This window comes from Epinephelus fuscoguttatus, linkage group LG17 (assembly GCF_011397635.1).
Source record: "Epinephelus fuscoguttatus linkage group LG17, E.fuscoguttatus.final_Chr_v1".
In the NCBI taxonomy this organism is placed as follows: Eukaryota; Metazoa; Chordata; class Actinopteri; order Perciformes; family Serranidae; genus Epinephelus; species Epinephelus fuscoguttatus.
Window position 1 is genome coordinate 30,978,189 of NC_064768.1, and position 18,139 is coordinate 30,996,327.

Below are 18,139 nucleotides of genomic sequence, written 5' to 3' on the forward strand. Positions count from 1 at the left end.
TCCAGTAGTGAAATACCTCTTTAAACAGGCCCTATCAGATATCAACTACAGATATGAGGATTAATCACAGAACACTTGCTTACAAAGTTTACATGATATAGGCCCTATATCAATGCATGTATCAAATACATGCTGACTGACAAATCCCTCTTATTTATGGAGTACTGGAACAGCACACGCACACAGTATTTCTCATCTGGTATCAAAGTATAATGTTAAAAACAAGCACCTTCCAGACCTCACACTTTACAACAATCACAAATCACCCAAGCTGACTTCACAACTACTTAATGTAAAATTCAAAATGAGTGTGCAGCTCTGCAGGCTGTGTGTGTGTGTGTGTGTGTGGACAGCACGCAAAGGCAAACCTCAGGAGCCTTAAAACAAACAGCAATATTAAAGTTAACAACGTACATTAGGTTTTACTCAATACCAGCACTATAACCACTTTAACAGCAGCACAGTGTCGGTGTGCATGCACAGCCACGGCGGGCCGTGTTCCAGGAGCAACCACACAAGTGTCTTTGCTTCACTTACCAGCGTTTGAAGACTGTCGCCCTTCATGGCTGCAAAATGTTCAACAGCAGTGATATAATTTCCCACTGAAATTGAGCTCTTCCACTTCATTGAACTGCATATTTTGGCTGCACGTTTTTATCCTCTTCATCCTCGTCTCTTACCCAGGTGAAGGCTCAGCTCAGGTGTTTGCTCGGCTTCTGACCAGCTGCCATGGTGAAGCTAACAGTGCTAAAAATACTAAGCACAGGATGTTTCATATGAGTAACGTTACAGCTGTATTCTTCTGTGGTGTCATTAGAAAAAGTGCTGCGACATTTCTTCACATTTTACAACTCTACTGTAAGTCGCAAAGGCCTCAAGTGTCTAATTAAGGAGCGGTAACGTCGCCTGTCCACGTGTCACGTGATTACATTGGTGCATTACCATGTTTCACCACAGCAGCTGATAGGGGCGCTGTTTGACCAGTTCAAAGACACTCAGTGAGAACTGCCAACACAATCTAAATACAGAACATTTTAGACGACAAGAGAATGGGTTTAATCAATTTATTTTAATAACAAATGCTTGGAAATAATATAAAGGGACTAGGGAATACCATTGGAGAAAACACAATCAGTGAAAACATGTGAAAATTATATATGAAGTGTTTTTTCACTCACAAAATAAGACATTAGCAGGGTCCAGTTTCTCAAAAAGTTAAATCCAGATCAGAATTATCCAGATTTAGAAATCTTATGTTTTGCTGCCCATGATCAGTTAATCCATTTTTACTTTTGTGCCAGTTTTTAAAGCATTGTTAGATTGGACTACCTTCATTTAGATACAATAAATACATAAAAATGGGACCACATATCACAGTGTAGGTTACTAGCTATGTAAAGAACCAACAACAGGTAGAAAATTAAGCATGAGGTCACTTTAAGTGAGGGTTATTTATTTGAGGTGAGAGGAAAGCTGTATGCAGGTTGCAATGCTTAGAAACTCCCTTTGACTGTTTAATTGAAGTTAATATAAAATGATAAATAGAAATAAAATTAGGTCATTTTTTGTTTGATATTGACAGCTATTTGGAGCATTATTTTATGGGGACAAATTTTTTTTTTTCTTTATCACTGTAATGGTTAAACACATCAAATATAAATCATCTGAATGTACATATATTTGACCAATTTTTATTAAAGTTTAATTGCATTTTTGTTCCTGAAATCCAGCCTGAATCCACCCCTCTGCTAGGATCAGTGTAATCTTATTTGTTTGTTTGTTCGTTTATTTGGGTGGGTGGGGGTGTGATTAGACTATAAAGTTTTGAACAACACATAATGAAGGTGTTATCTGGATCAAAACCAAAACTGGATTAAGTGATCTAGTCTGATTTCAGAATCCTTTAATTTCTTTTGAACAACCCCATTTTCAAGATTTGACCCAATCGGAAAGCTGAAATCTGATCAGATTACTTCTGAACAACTGGGCCCAGATCAAATAATGTATTTTCTCCAGATTCTGATCTGTCTTGTTGCAAAAGCACCTTCCTCTCGGCAGTGATCAGTGTCCTTTTACAGCAGGAACCACTGCAACTTTGTGACAGTGTGACAAATCTGGTTGCTTAAATCAAAAGTGGGTCGCGGGATGGACCCCAAGTGACTCAAGAACATGTCAGATTTGTAACTACTTAACAGACAGCAAACGACATCAATTCCAAACGTAAGTATGACACTGAAAAAATGAAACTGTGTGGACCTTGAACTAATGATAAGGGAGAAATCTGGACCTCGTGGCCGGACCAGCTGGAAACCACTGACTTATTTAATTGATAGAGGATGGTAAAATAAAATTGTTTTCTTCTCCCTGCTCTTTTTCAGAAATGGAATGTGTATTACATTTTTTTTAATTTTGACTTTTATTGCTGCATATGGACATGAGCGGAACAAATGAAATGAAATGAAATTTTAATTTACAACCATTGAAACCAGCTAGAATTTATCAAAACTAAAGACAGATTTTCATTTGACTTTTAACTTTCTGTGAGTGCTGCTGTTTTTATTGCTCTCATCAAACCCACCTGTTCCAATCCACAGTTCACCTATTTGTTCCAAACATTAAACTAAACATTAAATCACTTCCAGTGCTTCGGAGGATCTTTCCCAGGAGAGACCTAATACATGCACATGTTTAGCACAGAAAATGCTACCATAACTACAGTCGCTCACATGAAGGGCGTATTCAGTAGGTTATGTCATGTGGCACTGGTGAAAGGGCAGAGAAGACTGATGGAGGGAGAGCTTGATGAAGGTGAGAGCATACCATCTGTGCAGCTCTGGCAATTTCTCACCTCACTGATGCACAACACATTTACACGACTCCTTCTCTGTTCTACTTCCAACCTTCTCTCAGTCTTCTCTCAAGCAGGCCGCCGTCCATCTGCAACTGCACCAGTCTGCTTCACACTCTCTTTCGCTGTGTGTAACTACCTTAAATACTTAAATGCTTTGCCACTCGCTCAATGCTGAGTAAAACACCTGGAAGAACAACAGTAATTGTAAGGTGGACAAATTGATTGGAGGGTCAATGACAACAAATGACAGCTCACTACAATGACCGGGTTGTGGAAATCTCTTTTCAATTTACAGTCAACAGAGAGAAAATGGGCACAAGGCTTAGATGGGAAGAGTGCGACCTCGGCGCCAAATCAGAGCCCTGCAATCGCTGATAAACATCCCTTATGGCAACGAAGAGGTCAGCATCCAGGGACGGGCAGTGAGATTTTATCTTGTGAGCAAACCTCTCTTGGTAAGAGCTGAGAATGTTCATTTCCCAGAAGCAGAGGAGGAGGGGGAGAGATGTGGAAATGGGCTCAGAGAGATAGAGAGAGTGGGAGTGAGAAAAGGAAAGAATCGAAACAGAAAATTTCACACCCTTTAAGAGAGAATACTGGTTCTCTAAACCACTGGGTCTCTGTTACCCCTTTTCCACCAGGTTACTTGTGGTTCTTGAACTGGTGCTGTTCAGGACTCTTGGAACATTGGTGCCATCTACTGAACCAGCCTGTGTTTCCACCATTGTAATCAAGGGTGTGTCATTGATGAAGGGCGTTGTACAATGCACAACAGAAGCAAACAGTAGCAGCAAGATGGCAAATCGCATTGATTACCTGCAAACATTTGTTCTGCTACTACAGATATTCATAATTATCCAAAAACAAGCATGGACCAACAATTAATGAGACCTCTGGAAGCATTGTTTTTTTTTGACTTCTCACTTAGGGTCTCTATTGTTGCCTTTCCAACCTGTAGAATATGACATGCGTATTGATGTCATCACGGCTCGCACCTCAGGAAAACCTGATGTGTTTTGTTTTAGCTTTAAACCGACTTTTCTGGTTCCAAACCAATTTGTCTTTGGTTGAAATGCTCTGAACGGTTCAAAATTAGGGACAGGAACTGGAAGGGATTCAGTTCCATGTTGATGGAGAAGGGTTAAGAGAGACAAATACAAGCTTAGTAAGGTGACATGCTTCAAAACTTTCTACCGGTCTGCAGCACTCCATATTGTTAAACCTCACCAATCATCTACCAACATTTTAGGAGTGAGCACACCACATGTGCACTGAAAATCTTTAAAGCCTTTAATGACAAAGGTATATGATGGTGTATATATATGTATATATTCATATATTATTGTATATGTATGTGACAATAATGATCATATGTGTAGTATTATTATAGTAGAAGTATGAGTAATAATAATAGCAGTAGTAGATATCCGGCAGGACCACGGCAGCGGGCGCAACAATGATTAACACTCCCAGCACAACGGCGAGAGAGAGCACAAAAGCTCCAGGGATAAATCCGAGTTAGTAACATGCAGTTATGGGACATGAATGTACGTATGTTAAGACTTAGAGGCAATACACATGCTGCATCTTAAAGCGCCTGGAAAATGCAAGGTCAGGTGTTGGGTGCTCCTCTTGTGCCTTTTCTGTGGCAGGTTGTGTCTGAGGTTCCTATGCAACCTTAACAAATACCGTATCATAGCCTGCTTACCGGATATCCCTCTATATATTCTTCTATATCTGTTCCTGGAACAGATGGCAGCCCCGCACTAAAATGCTTAACCTCTCCATGTTTATCACAGACTGATATTTCCAGAAGAGGGGAAAGACGTCTGTCAGCTGTGATTGGTTAGACTCACAAGTCAGTCTTTAGACGTTTTGCTTAACAAAAGACTGATGTCTTTGGGCAGAGTTTTAAAAAACTCCCTATGTTGCAAAACCAACAGTAAATCCGCAGGACGGTCCTTCGATGGTTTGGTGAACTCTTGTGTTCGTAAACATAGTCCGACTGCGTTAAAAGTTTTAAACAAAGTCGCTGTAAGTCCTTTATTTCCACAATCTTGTGGACTGAGCACACGTTTGATAAAATAGAGGTAAATATCTCAGCATCCGTTTTCAAGCTCTCTGTGTGTTTGTTTCCTTGCAGACAAGAAAAGGGTGAGCTCACATTTCCGGGAGGGCGTGTCCTTTTAAAAAATGCAAGAGGCGTTGCTTTGTTGCCGGATGTTTTCTCCGGTGTGTTAAACACGCTTTAGAAAGGAGTGTCCCCAGACTATCAGAAGGTGGAGATCTCTGATTGTCTGGTGGCGAGACTAGTGATTGGTTGGTCCTTGTCACATGACATGCAGTGCATACTACTGTGTATCAAAAGTTGAACTCTGTTTACCTCAGGGTGCAGCCATCACGCCCTGAAATATAGGTATTCAGGAACACATTCATGCATGACGGCACCACTATGGCGTTTGATCGTCTGCCATGTCTCTATATTAAAAACAATGAATTCGAGGGGGGGAGAAATGCAGCCTTAAGCCCACTCCTAAATGTGTATGCCTCCTGGACTGTAACTGGGAGATTGTTCCACAGAACAGGAACCTGATAGCTGAAGGTTCTGGTTCCTGCTCTACTTTTGGAGACTTTATGAACCTGCAAGCTCGGAGCACAGTGTTCTAGTGGAGGGTATTACGAGCTCTTCGATATGATGTAGCCTGACCATTTGGAGCTTTGTAGGTTAGGAGAAGGTTTTTTAATTCAGTTCTGGATTTTACGAGGGGCCAGAGCAGAGAAACTAAAGCACAAGAAATATGATCATTTTCCTAGTTCCTGTCAGTACTCACTTGCATTTAAAGTCACAATAGGTTACCGTTATGCTTGGCTTTCATAATCAATTTTTTTGCCAAAGGCTGAAACAGCAGCTCTTAAAGGCACCCTATAAAGCAAATACTTTCACTTAAAAATGCATGTATATAAATATTATATCAAATAAACTAACAATAATACTAGAGGCTGAAAAGCTTGTCTTTCACTGAATACTCTCCAGACGACTAAATATTTACGACCAGAGTTCAATAATTGCGTGGGGGCAGCGCCTGCTACTTTATCTTTGTTGACTTTATGTTTTGTTTTTTTTTTTCCATCACAGCTTGCAACGCTGGGTCTCTGCCTGTGTGAAGTTCCTCGGCCTAAAGCACCCAATTATTGCCAGGGACTGTCAGTGGACATATATACGCTGTGAAGTTCAAATGAAAGAAATGTGGTATAACAGAACAAAAGCAATCTCTTTTCCTGTGACTCCTTTCATATGTTTGCAATTATAAAGATCACCAAGACACAGAAACAGAATATATACTGTGATGCATCGTGTTTCTTCTCCGCACTGCTCTAACAAGAGATGAGGCCGAATTACAGTGTGTCTGCCTTTGAAGCACAGATCAGCAGTGCAACGTCCAAGGGTGGCCTTCTGATCACGGAATGCCTTTGTGATTATCAAGTTGTTCCTTTGCTGAGTCCAGACTGAGAAAATAAAATACCGTGCCATCATTACAAGAGCTTTGGGATGATATAGCGTCCATTTACTCATCAAAACTGGCATAAATTTCTCACCCAGGAAGACAAGCAGTCAGTAAATCATCAAACTCTGATAGGTAGTACCAAATAAAACTCCAAAATGTTTTAAAATATACATAAATCCATTCTCTAGCAGCTTTGAGATGATGTGATGTTGTGGCCAGTGGTTACAAAACAGACAAGACAACCCGCAAGCCGGCCTCCCTGCATGTATCCCCTATCTTCAAGGTTATTGCCGAGCCATTTGTTGCGCGTTAGATAATTGACTCTTAGATGAGGGATAACCATGATTTATGGAGAAAGAGAATACATATTCCTCCATATCTCAGTGGTGATTTATGGTGTGATAGAGTCCAAGTGATGGCCATTTTATCTGATTGTACGTCATGCAAAGTAGTCGATCAAGTCGGCGCAATCAGTCACACCTCACCCCGGCTGAGATGACAAGGATGAGAGACAGGGGGCTTCTCTCTCCGGATTTCTTTGGTCTACTTAAAACTCTTTAAGCCACGTTATTATATGCAGAGCTGGGTAAACCATGGCCAACTAAATCACACCCACTCCAGACACGCTGGATTTATGGTGTGTATGACGGATAAACTCGAGGCCTTGGAGTGGCATTCGTCATATGCAGGAATGGTCTGCGGCGAGGCTCCACATTTTAAACATCTTTAACCTTTTCATGAGCTTATTTTATTTTCTGCTCTCTAATGTAACTTCTTGGCAATTTTAAATGATCAAATTGATTTTATATGTGGGTCTCTTTGTCATTAGTCATCATGAGGAAGGACGATTTCCCAGCGGTTACGTCATTTCTTTAAGAGTGGCCAATTCAGTCCCTGCTGCAGTAAACCCAATATCAAGCCTTCTCTCGCTGAGAAACTCAATATTTAATTTGACCATAAGTAACTGACAGGGAGGAAACCTTAACTTCCTCTTGACCTTTAGGATGCAGATCCTTAATACTTCAGGTACCGTATGCGAGTGTGTGAGCGTGTGTGTGCTGGGCATGTGTGTCTGCGTGCGACTGTGGCGCCATCAATTATTAATTTTCTATTTCTAATTCAGGATCCTGTCCTCTCATATTCTGGGGAGTGCTCTCGTCGTGTTGGGAAAGAAATGGAACTCTAGGTACAATAGATGCCTGTGCTGAAATGATTTGGTCCAGATACCTACTGTCTTCTCAGATTTAGTGCTGGATATTTGGAAAACACTTTAAAACACCTCATACTAGCTTTAATCCAACCAACGGTCTTCACATCCACCACTGATTCAATCTAATACCACTGCCTGTGGCTGTACCTCCTACCAATTATTTGTCATATTAACCTTTCTCTTGCTCCCGGCTTTCACTGCCTCTGTCCATGCCCGCATCACATTGTTTTCGACTTTTTTTCCCTTCTCCACCAATTGTGTGGTTTATATGTGTACTTCCCACACAGAGACCTCTACAGTTCCATTTCTCCAAATGAGATGTATCCATAATGCATATATTCCTTCTCAAAACCATATTCTCACTGCTCATTTTCATGCCAAACCGCAGCCTACACTTCTCACAGATGAAAATCATTAGAATAAATCTTTTAGGTTACTTTTTTTAAAAGAAGCAGGCACATCTACCTAGGGGTGAGTACAGTATGTGGCGAGTGATTAGAGGAGTCACAGTGGGGGAGCTCAAAGCGCTTACCAAGCCTTCCCTTTACCATTGGTGGATGTATAAAAGAAGAGCAATGTGATGAAAGTGGACCAAGTGTACTAATTGGATTTGTACAGATGGTGTGACATAGATTCCTGCTACCCAACATCTCCAAACAGTGTGTCAGGTTTCAGGTTGGGTTCAGAGCAATTTGTTGCCTCAGGCTCTTGTAAGGCCTGTGCGTTGCATTAGCCTTGCAAGCTTATGGTCAATAATGGATGAAATAAAGCAAAAACTTGCTAGAGGGTAGCTTCTCAAAATCCCCAGTGATTCAGAGAAATTCTTCAGTGTAGGAACATTATCATCTCGTATGACCCATATTCATGCCTCTACATACTGCTCAGGATTTCGACACCTTGAGCAGTAAAATTTAGATGGGAAGGAAGGTCTGAGTTGCCATACTGGGAAAGGTGAAGATAAGCTTTATATTGCCTAAGAGGTACAGCAGATTTTTTTTGAATGATGAGACACTGCGGTGCCAGTAGTTGGCTGCTGTTTGCGTTGTTTCCGCAAGTCATGTAAGGAGAGAAAGAAAGAAGGAATGGCTTATAGGCTATAACGAGCCAGTTTGGTATTGCTGGTGGACTGCCACACCTTATTTGGTACAAACCTAAGATATACATTTTAAGATATTGTCGGATTATAAAATGTTAGATAGGGCGACACTTCAGTGATTGGAACTGTCACAAAGCAAAGGGTTCTGGGTTTGAACCCACTGGCCAGTTTGGGCCCTTCTGTTTGGAGTTTCCATGACCTGGGTTAGTGAGGGTTTTCTCCGGCTCCTCCAGCTTCCTCCCGCAGCCCACCCACACACGGCAGGTTAGGTTAAAGTGCCCATAGGTGTAAATGTGAGCGTAAATGGTTGTCTATCTCTATGTGTCAGTCCCGTGATAGTGCGGTCGCCAAGTTGTACTTCGCGCAATGTCAGTTAGGATCGGCTCCAGCTCCTCCACAACCCTGTAAAGTATAAGTGGTTAGAGATAATAGATGGATGGATGGATGGATGGAAAATATTAAATTGTTTATTTTAAGAAACCCCTCTCTGTGTGTCTAAATCAGTGGTTCTCCATCTTTTTCGTGACAGCAACCTCTAAACTGCAGGCTTGTCTCACAAACTGTTTTCCTACAAAAACGTAACGCATCCAAATTTGTGCATATCCCATGTATTTTCAATGGCTGCAATCATGTGGCCAATGCGCTGACGCATTAGAAGCAGTCCCAAGTAGTCTTGTAAGGAAGCAGGTTGGGGTGGTGGATGGGTCACCAAAAATCTAGACTTTCCCTGAGGTTGTGTGTTCAGAACATTGATTGAAAGATTTGGGGTTTTGGATATCATTAAGATAAGAGTGTTTTAGTTTTCAACCACACCTGAGGAGGTAACTGTGGAAGAAGTGAAACCAATGATCCAAGTATTCACTCTTTTGACTCACATTGGACTCACTTTTATTGTGAATGAAATAGCAAAATAAACCATTCCTTGGCTTTCTCTGGAACTCCCTCAAGGAGTCCTTGGGGTTCCTGGGACCAAAATCAACAACTGACTGACTCACAGCAGACAGAGAAAAAAACCATTGTAAGCAAAGCCAGAGCTATTACTTTTTTTGATACACACCTTCTTCTTCCATGTCCAAAGGAACTGTGGATGATGTAGCCTCCATTACTGCAATTCAACCACCAGAAAGTCTGCCGGAGATTCAGGTGTGTTATGCTAGCAGTGACTGATGTAGCCTCGAGGCCGCTCGCCTCAAGCAGTAATGAGGAGTGGGCTACAGAGGATTGGCAAGCTCACTTCTGTCTAACTTCTGAGGCAGCGCCGGTTGGAGCTGAAATCTACAAGTCTGAAAATGAAAAAGATCTGACATCACTTGAGGCCCAGCTCCCTCTGGAGCCACAAACGGCATCATATGACTTATTTTTAAAATTATTTTTGTTATATGCAGGGGTACTCCTGTAAACAGACTTTGAAGTGTGAAATCATGGAGTTCGATTTCAAAGGAATTCAACATTTTAGGAAGTATGCTCTCTGAGGGAGAGTTCAACAGAAAGATAGACATCATGGGTCTCATTCATGAAACGTGAGCAGAAGGAATTTGTGTGTAAACTGTTCGCAGACGGAAATTTACGTTTGTGTCCGCATTCATCAATATTTTAGTAGCTCCGATCTTTTCGTAGCTACTAACAAAATCTACTCCTGCTCCTGACCACTCGTAGTGCTTGTGTAAATTTAGTAAGGCACATAAATATTGCTTGTCACTATTGGAAATTACAATTTTAATTCATATTGTGCTCTGTTATGTACACAATACACAGATGCCTTTGAAACACGCAATCTAAACATGACAAAATATTAAAAATATAACACATTTAGTTACATTAGTTGGCAATTAGCAGGTTTAAGATCCAGATTAGGTTCATGATTGTGAATTATCTATGTAAATCGACTCAGTAGATTACACGTTCTTTCTACATGTTGAATGATGATAATAAAAATATCCGTAAGGACAGCCGGATCACAGCCTCTTTGGCCTCGGTGCCTGGGTTCAGCAGGGGCAGCAGGAGCAGCAGGTGGCGGAGCCACGAAGGAGCACGCGCCAGCTTAAAGAATTATTTGAGACACGTTTTTTTTTTTTGTGGCTGTTTGATCATTTGAATGAATAAATCTGATTTGAAAAATTTTTAATTTACGTTGTATTAAACAGAGCTTTAGGCTATAAAGATTCAAATAATTTGAAGACGATGCATACAAAACTGCTGTAGGCTATATATTATCCGTATCATTTGTTAAAATAAATGTTAAACAGCTCTACATTGATTCACTGATTTAGAGTTTATCCATATGCACAAAACATCTCTGGTTTCCTGTTTCCACTTCATTCAAAACCCCACAAATGAATCTTCTGTTTGTTTGGTGACAGCTGTATTTTTTGTGTGTGCTTATGCGCTTCTTTGCCTTCAGTTTCATATCAAACCATTTACGCTTCACCTCTGACACGGTTCTTTGTACTATGGAGACAACATTAACAGCATCTGTTACCTCCCTCCAGGCCTTCGCTTTGCCTGTCCCTATCACACCACTACTAACTGAAGAAAATAAAATGTTTTTTCTTAAGTCCACTTCACCCAAAATTATTTCGATCTCCGCTTCAGAAAAATTATTTTTTCTTTCTCTCTCTTTCTTTCTTTGCGCCATGACTGACAGGTCGACAGGATGCACCCACACCTCCTTATATTGTGGTCATTGGATATTCATGGGCGGGGATTTGTGCTAATTGCTGATTACCGGGAGCGCGCTGTCACTTTACGATGGATTGGCATTCATGATCATACACACGTGTTTACGATCAAATCTGAGTTTCCTGCGGTGTTCCTGAATCCGGAGTAGGTTTTTAGTAGAGTAGGCTTTTATGTGCAAATCTACACACAGATTTATTCACTTTTCATGAATGAGACCCAATGTCTGCTAAATCTGAAGCTACAGGCAGCAGCTAGCTTTGCACAAACACTGGAAACAGGGTTAAACAGACAGCCTGGCTCTGTCCAAAGGTACCAGAATCCACCTGCCAACACTTTTAAAGCTCACTAACTAACACCGGAAGTCGTACCACTGGGAGCAGTAACTTCCTGGAGTCTCTGCCGGTTGCCTGGCAACTGCTCCCAGTGAAGAAATGATCCAGCACTTAATACCCCATAAAATTAAGGTAAAAGTGATATTTTTACACTTCAGATTTCGTGTGATTTAAACAAACAATATAAAGCGTGTAAATATGTTTGCTTTTGAGGTGCTCATAGGTGGATTTTGTTACCTTTTGGACACAGCCAGAGTAGTTTCTTTCTGGTTGTTTTCAGTTTGTTTTCCGTTTGCGAGGATAACCAGCTGCTGGCCTTATATTCAGCAGACAGATATGAGAGTGGTATCGATCGTCTCCTATAACTCTCTGACAGAATGTGTATGTGTATTTCACAAAATATCAAACTCATCCTTTAAAGAAGCAGGAACAGGCTGAGTTCGGGTCTCACATTCTCTCCAAACAAATCTACAAACCTGAAAGTTAAATGTGGAACATACATTATTCATTATGCTTCAAAGATCATGTATCAGAGGCACAGTTTTTAATTTCTTTATCTTAGGTTGATTTTTTTTCTAAACTTCTCAAGAGCTCCCAATAATTTAGACATTTTCTTTTACATCATCCTTGTGTACTCGTATTTCCTATTTTTTCATTGCAAAATCAGGCATTTCTGCATTTTCATCTCTGTTATTGCAGTTAAAAGTGATTTATAAAACCCATCAACTCTTAGCAAGATTAAAGATTGCTGATGTCTGCAAAGCAATGAGGATGCCAGATGTACAAAGAGGGGGCATATTAATAATGGTATTGCATACTGGCACAAGTAATTTGTGGTATTTCATTAAATACAAGGCTTATTGGAGGACGTGAGCCATTTGTTCAAAGTGTTGTGAGTGTACTAAACCTCTTCACAAGAATGCTGTTGTTTGCTCCCCCGCTCAGAGAAGGCAGTATTCTTTTTTTTTAAGCCGTAGGGACTAATGGAGGCCTAAGTCAGAGACACTGAAGCCACCACCATGTAAGACCAGCCATTAACTCCACATTTAACCATGAAATGAAAGCTCAACAGGAGGCAACAGTTCATTGCAGGTCAGGATGCCCATGCTCTGCCTCTCCCCTATTTCTCTTTTGCTTTTCCTCTCTGCTTCCTCATTGAGAGGCTCCATATAAATGTTTAACTCAGCCAAGTAAATCCTGCAGCAAGCAACGTCAAATCTAGACAGTATCCACACAAAATTTAAACTGACGCATACACCCTATGTATATTGTATATATCAAGACACGCAAGCACGGGCATGAGGATGTGTGCTGTGCAAACACACACTCACACAACATCCTGTACTCTCCTTCTCGCTCGCTTTGATTGACAATATTCCAGTCCAAACCCCTGCAGACATCATTTGCAGGTTTGTGCGCCCACGCTGTCAAGTTCCAATGCTCGCCTGAAACAAGAAAAAAGATGGGAGTCAACAGCAAAAAAACAACTCTGTACACCCAGGGCAGCACTCTATCTGCCAACCCAGGCCCTGGCAACACACCTCTGCTCTAAGATGGCAGCACCGACACTGTGGTGCTGCAGTTCCCTGTGCGAAAGCTGATCAGACCCTCTCTCTTATGTTGTGCTGTGTGACAGGACACCCACTACTTTGAGGGTAGGCCAGTATTTCCACTTGAGCACAGAGGCACTGAGAGCTCCCGATGCACTCTTAGTTAGGAAAACACATGCAAACAGACATACTGTAAGCAAATTAAGAGAATATCTTAGTCAGTTTGACCACACATGCAACATACAACACTGTGAACTATCTGTAATAACTTCTAAATCATGATTACAACAATAAAATAAGCCAAAAAATCTAACATTTTAGGCCATTTTCCAACATCACTGAAAATCACTTTCTAAACTAAAAACCATAGCAACAACAAGTGTGTCCAAGTTTCACTTTTAAGTGTCCCCTGGAAACAGTTTCCATTGTGTTGTGACCTTCTTGCAGCACTTTTTCTACATGCATGAACATGTGCTGTCAAATCAGTGAAGATGTTTTCTTAATTTTCTTGTGCTGTGTCTATTTCCATGTTGTTTTGATCAGCAGCGCTTTGAGAGAAAGGAGGAGGTGGAAAGACAATCATTGCGTTCCAATAACCATGCAACCATACTATTTAGTATGCCAGAAAAAAGTCGGCTACCACATTGTTAGTGATTTCGGCGACACCAAAAGCCACCCTTTGCAGTGGTATGATATGCTGCCAGTCGGCTGGACGACACCTGCCATGGCAGAATAATACGCAGACGGGCGGCGTCAGCTCATAACACTGCCTGATGGCACCTGTGTCGGCGGTATGATAAATGGCTGGACAGTGTCAGGTTGAAACACTGCTGGTAATGCTGTAATATATGAGGCAGGAAAGTCCGCAGAGTGCTGTAGGAGGGGAGGTGGATGGGTCAAACCATGATGTTTTTTTCTAAACTTAACATGTGCTTTTGTTGACATCCCAGCGTTGGTAGCTTTGAGCATCAACAGCAGGCCCAAAGTGATACCCCAGCCTACCCAAATATGAAGACATGGAACTAACTTGGAATGAGAACATGTTGCTGTGTCCTAATATATAGTACACCAAATGTGGTATGCCAAAAATACCAGTATGTCCTGCTGCATCCAGTCCCATTTTACAGTGTGCAGGCCAGCATGCTTATTTGGCTTTTCTGACCCACAATCATCTGCACAACAGAAGATTCGTCACATAGACAAAGCCACAGACAGATGACTGCTCAGCTATAAACTACACTGCATAAAGTTATAGCTGAAAAGATAAAACTACACACATTGCAAAGTAACAACAGCAGAGTTCTCTGGGATGACCTCTGTATCTGGCAAGTTCTGCAAATGGTGTTTTATAGTCTCTCTGAGGTATCGTAAGTTCCAGAATTCACACTTTTTTCTTTGTATTTCAAATTTCTTATTATGGAGTGTGATTAATATTTAAGCAAGTAGTATATCCCAGTTGTATGCATACTTTATGCAACAGTACACACTTTATGAGGGTAGCTGCAGTATGTATTGAAGGTAAGGATGCAGAGTCAGTCTCCTATTTGACTAATATGATGTTAACAAGCAAAAACGTCATTGGGAAGTTTCAAGTGCTTTCGGCTCAGTGCTAGCGTCAAAATGCTAACATGCTCGCACTGATAATTTAAACACTGAGTTTTGGCAGGTACAACACTTGCGACAGTGATCACCATCTTAGTTTAGTGTGTTAGCACACTCTAACTCGCTCATAGGCCTTGTGCCATTTGCACAAATTTGACCCCTGGACTGCCCCAAAAAAACAATGTGCCCGCTGTATGTTAGCTGTATGGCGGCTTGAAACGGACACACAGGCAAAAACTGACCTCCTAACTCACCAGAAACTTACATTCTTTCTTGTTTTACTCTGCAATCTCTCTCTTTTCCTCTCATCTTTGTGTGTTCCTGACGCAGATGCAATCCTAGGGATAAATAAGTGAGAGTTTATTCAAGTGAAAACATTCTCACTTGTTGGAGGCATCTTTGTGTCAATTTGCACGACATCTCGTCCCGTCTTTCCACTGACTTTGTATGCATTTGTGCTGCCTCTAAAATTTGCCTCCTGTTCTGGACTGACTGACTGACTGACAGAGTGGCGTTGCCATCCCTCATAAAATAGAAGACAAAGCATATGACAGCTGTCTGAAAACTATTATGGTTCACTATGATACTGCTTGTTTTGTATTTTCTGGTGTCATAGGTCATGAATCAGCACTTCACTGTACCACACACAGACACAGACACAGGACAGCCTGTGTATGTGTGTGTGTTTGTGTGTGTGTGTGTGTGTGTGTGTGTACTTTATAACTCCACTCCACGCACACATGAATCTCGGTTTCCGCTGAATCCTAGTTTGACACGCTCGACTCAGGCCTAGCAGCCATGCCTTAGGGCTCCCAAACAACAGCAATCCTTGTCCGTTTGAAACGTTATCCTGTTGACTGCACTCCCACTGTACTGCTTGGTCACATCTTTCACTTGGCCTTCCATGAGAGTTATGAGAGGAGACTTGACAATATCTGTCTCTTCACGCACTTGTGGGGCTAATGCTGCTCGGCACAACACTTGGCTTCCTGTGTAAAAGAAAAGGCTGTACAGTCGGCTACAACTTGCCTCTTAGACTAAGCGTATTTATCTTGAGTTGAGTATAATCTTCTCTAGCATTCCTTCCATTTAATCATTTAGTCACCAGGGTCCTGCCCAAAAAATGACTCGTGCCATCTAAACACTAGACTGTCCACACACTCACAGCTGGCAGGACCATGTGGTCTGTGCAAGCCAGACTACTTATTAGCGATGTTCAGCTTAATGGCTTGCTGTGAATGTCCTTGCTTGGCTCAGCTTGCTTAAGTGCTCGTGTTTAATTTTTTATGCTGCACACACTTGTTTGGGATGTACATAGGGGTCCATCACTAACATCTATTTGTTTCATCACTGCTCAGACACTTATTTTCATTAATATTATTCGACGGCTGAAAAAGTAATGTGTAACCATGATATATTCATGCATTGGAACAACATCGTGGCTGTGACTCAGTAATGTGTTTGACATCAAACACATAGCCTTACTTGGCCTTTTACCCAGTGCACTGCAGAATGTGAAATGCAGCTAATGTTAGCAAGCTATTATATGTGTATTTTCTAACACTGTTATATTACAGTGCCATATGTGCTTTTGCCTGCTGTGGTATATAAGAATATTTATATAATGAGTCTATCTGCGATACCTGTGACTTTCCTTCAGTTATTATTGTAGTTAAAAGCACAACCTAAGAGAATAACACTTGAGAACAACTGTTCACTTCACCGCAAGCATTAAGTTGAACTGATTAGCATTAAAGGTCCACATGTGTAGGATTTAGGGGCATCTACTTGCAGAAATTGTATATGATATTCATAACAATGTTTCTTATTGGTTTAAAATCACTTGAAATTAAGACTTGCTGCACTGTCATGTGCTAACAGCAAGTGAATGTCCATACTCTGTCTACACTGAATCCATTAAATATAGAACTCCATTACATCATATAAACAGACCACTTACCTATCAGCTGTGCTCTCAGATTTGTTAGACTGGAGACATTTCATTTTAAACATTTTTTTTTACCAAGGTTTTCAAAATGGATAAGCAAACAAAACAAAAAAGCAGGCATGACCCTGAGGCGATTACAGTCTTTCAAACAGGGGAGGCTCACTTTAAGTTCACATCATAAAATTTGTCATATTGTAGCGAGGCAGTAACTTATAAAAGGAACATTTAATTGAAGCCGTTTTTCAACCACACTCATGCCATAGAACCACAGCAAAACACACCACAAACATTTTCAGATGGTTTAAACATCTGAACTGGGTCTCAAACAGTGAAAATGAGCTATGTTGCTTATAGAAATAAGGAGCTCCGGACGGCACTCTGTCATAAGACTCCACTCACAAATAGCTCGAAATGCGATGATGCCGGTGTGTATTTCCAAAGCGCAGTCAATCACAAACGGGTTCAGCCTTTTAGACAATTCCTCCAATCGTCATGCAGACACCGAGCGTCCTGTCCCACCTATCGCTCCATTAGGTCCTAGGGAAGCTGAGCCTCCCTGGAAGTGACGATTTTGTCGCATTTATCCAATGACCGTCTCGCTTTGCTGCATGAAAAAAACCTGCTCAGCGCTGTCTCATAGGAATGCTTGGAGGCTCCGCGTCCACCGTGCTGACACGAGAATGTATGACAGGGAGGTCGCGTTTGAAAACTGGTGATAAACAGCTGATGTTTGAACATCATTGTCATGTTAAACGCATCCTAGCGCACATTTAATGCAATGTGAATTCTTATTTTAACGTAAATTCAGTAGTGCATATTTGACTATTTCTTCTATGAAATTTAAGGGGAAGTTCAGCCTCCCTTGTTGTCTCAGAGCAATCGCCACTGGTCTCAAATTTTTTTCAGCTCAGCATCTCTAATTTTAGGCAGGACATTACGTCTCAAAGCCACTGGCCTGATGTGGGCAGCACAGCATCCTTCAATTTGTCACCATGCGGTGCACTGCAGGTGTCAGGTTGGGACTGTCTCCACCAGCAATGCCAAACAAGGTTAGACTTGAGACAAGACCACTGACAAGATGGGTGAGTAGGCTACTTGTGTCTTATGTTTGTAAACAGAAAACATGATATTTACTGGAAATGACATAAAATATAGCCAACAGCAAGTAGGTTGTTGTTAGAGTTCAGGTTCTCTGCAATCTCCCGCCAGCCAGCTGCCACCTTATTTAGGTTTTTGCCGCGAAATAAGGAGGTATCATCAATATAGCTTCTCATTTCAACCTTGTGAATCTGCCATTCAAACTGATTCAGTCGCTGATGCTCGCTTGAAGCACCTCTAGTTAGGACACAGTGTTAGAATAAGCTA

General features: G+C 41.3%; 1 long non-coding RNA gene across 1 annotated transcript in view; it reads right to left on the reverse strand.

The window, feature by feature from the left end:
• The window catches only part of LOC125904966 (uncharacterized), a 127,835-nt gene extending 126,939 nt beyond the window's left edge, over positions 1–896 (reverse strand). The window contains exon 1 of the long non-coding RNA XR_007451606.1: positions 538–896. This is a non-coding gene — a long non-coding RNA (uncharacterized LOC125904966). The remainder of the gene's footprint in view (positions 1–537) is intronic.
• Between the last annotated feature and the right edge of the window lie 17,243 nt (positions 897–18,139).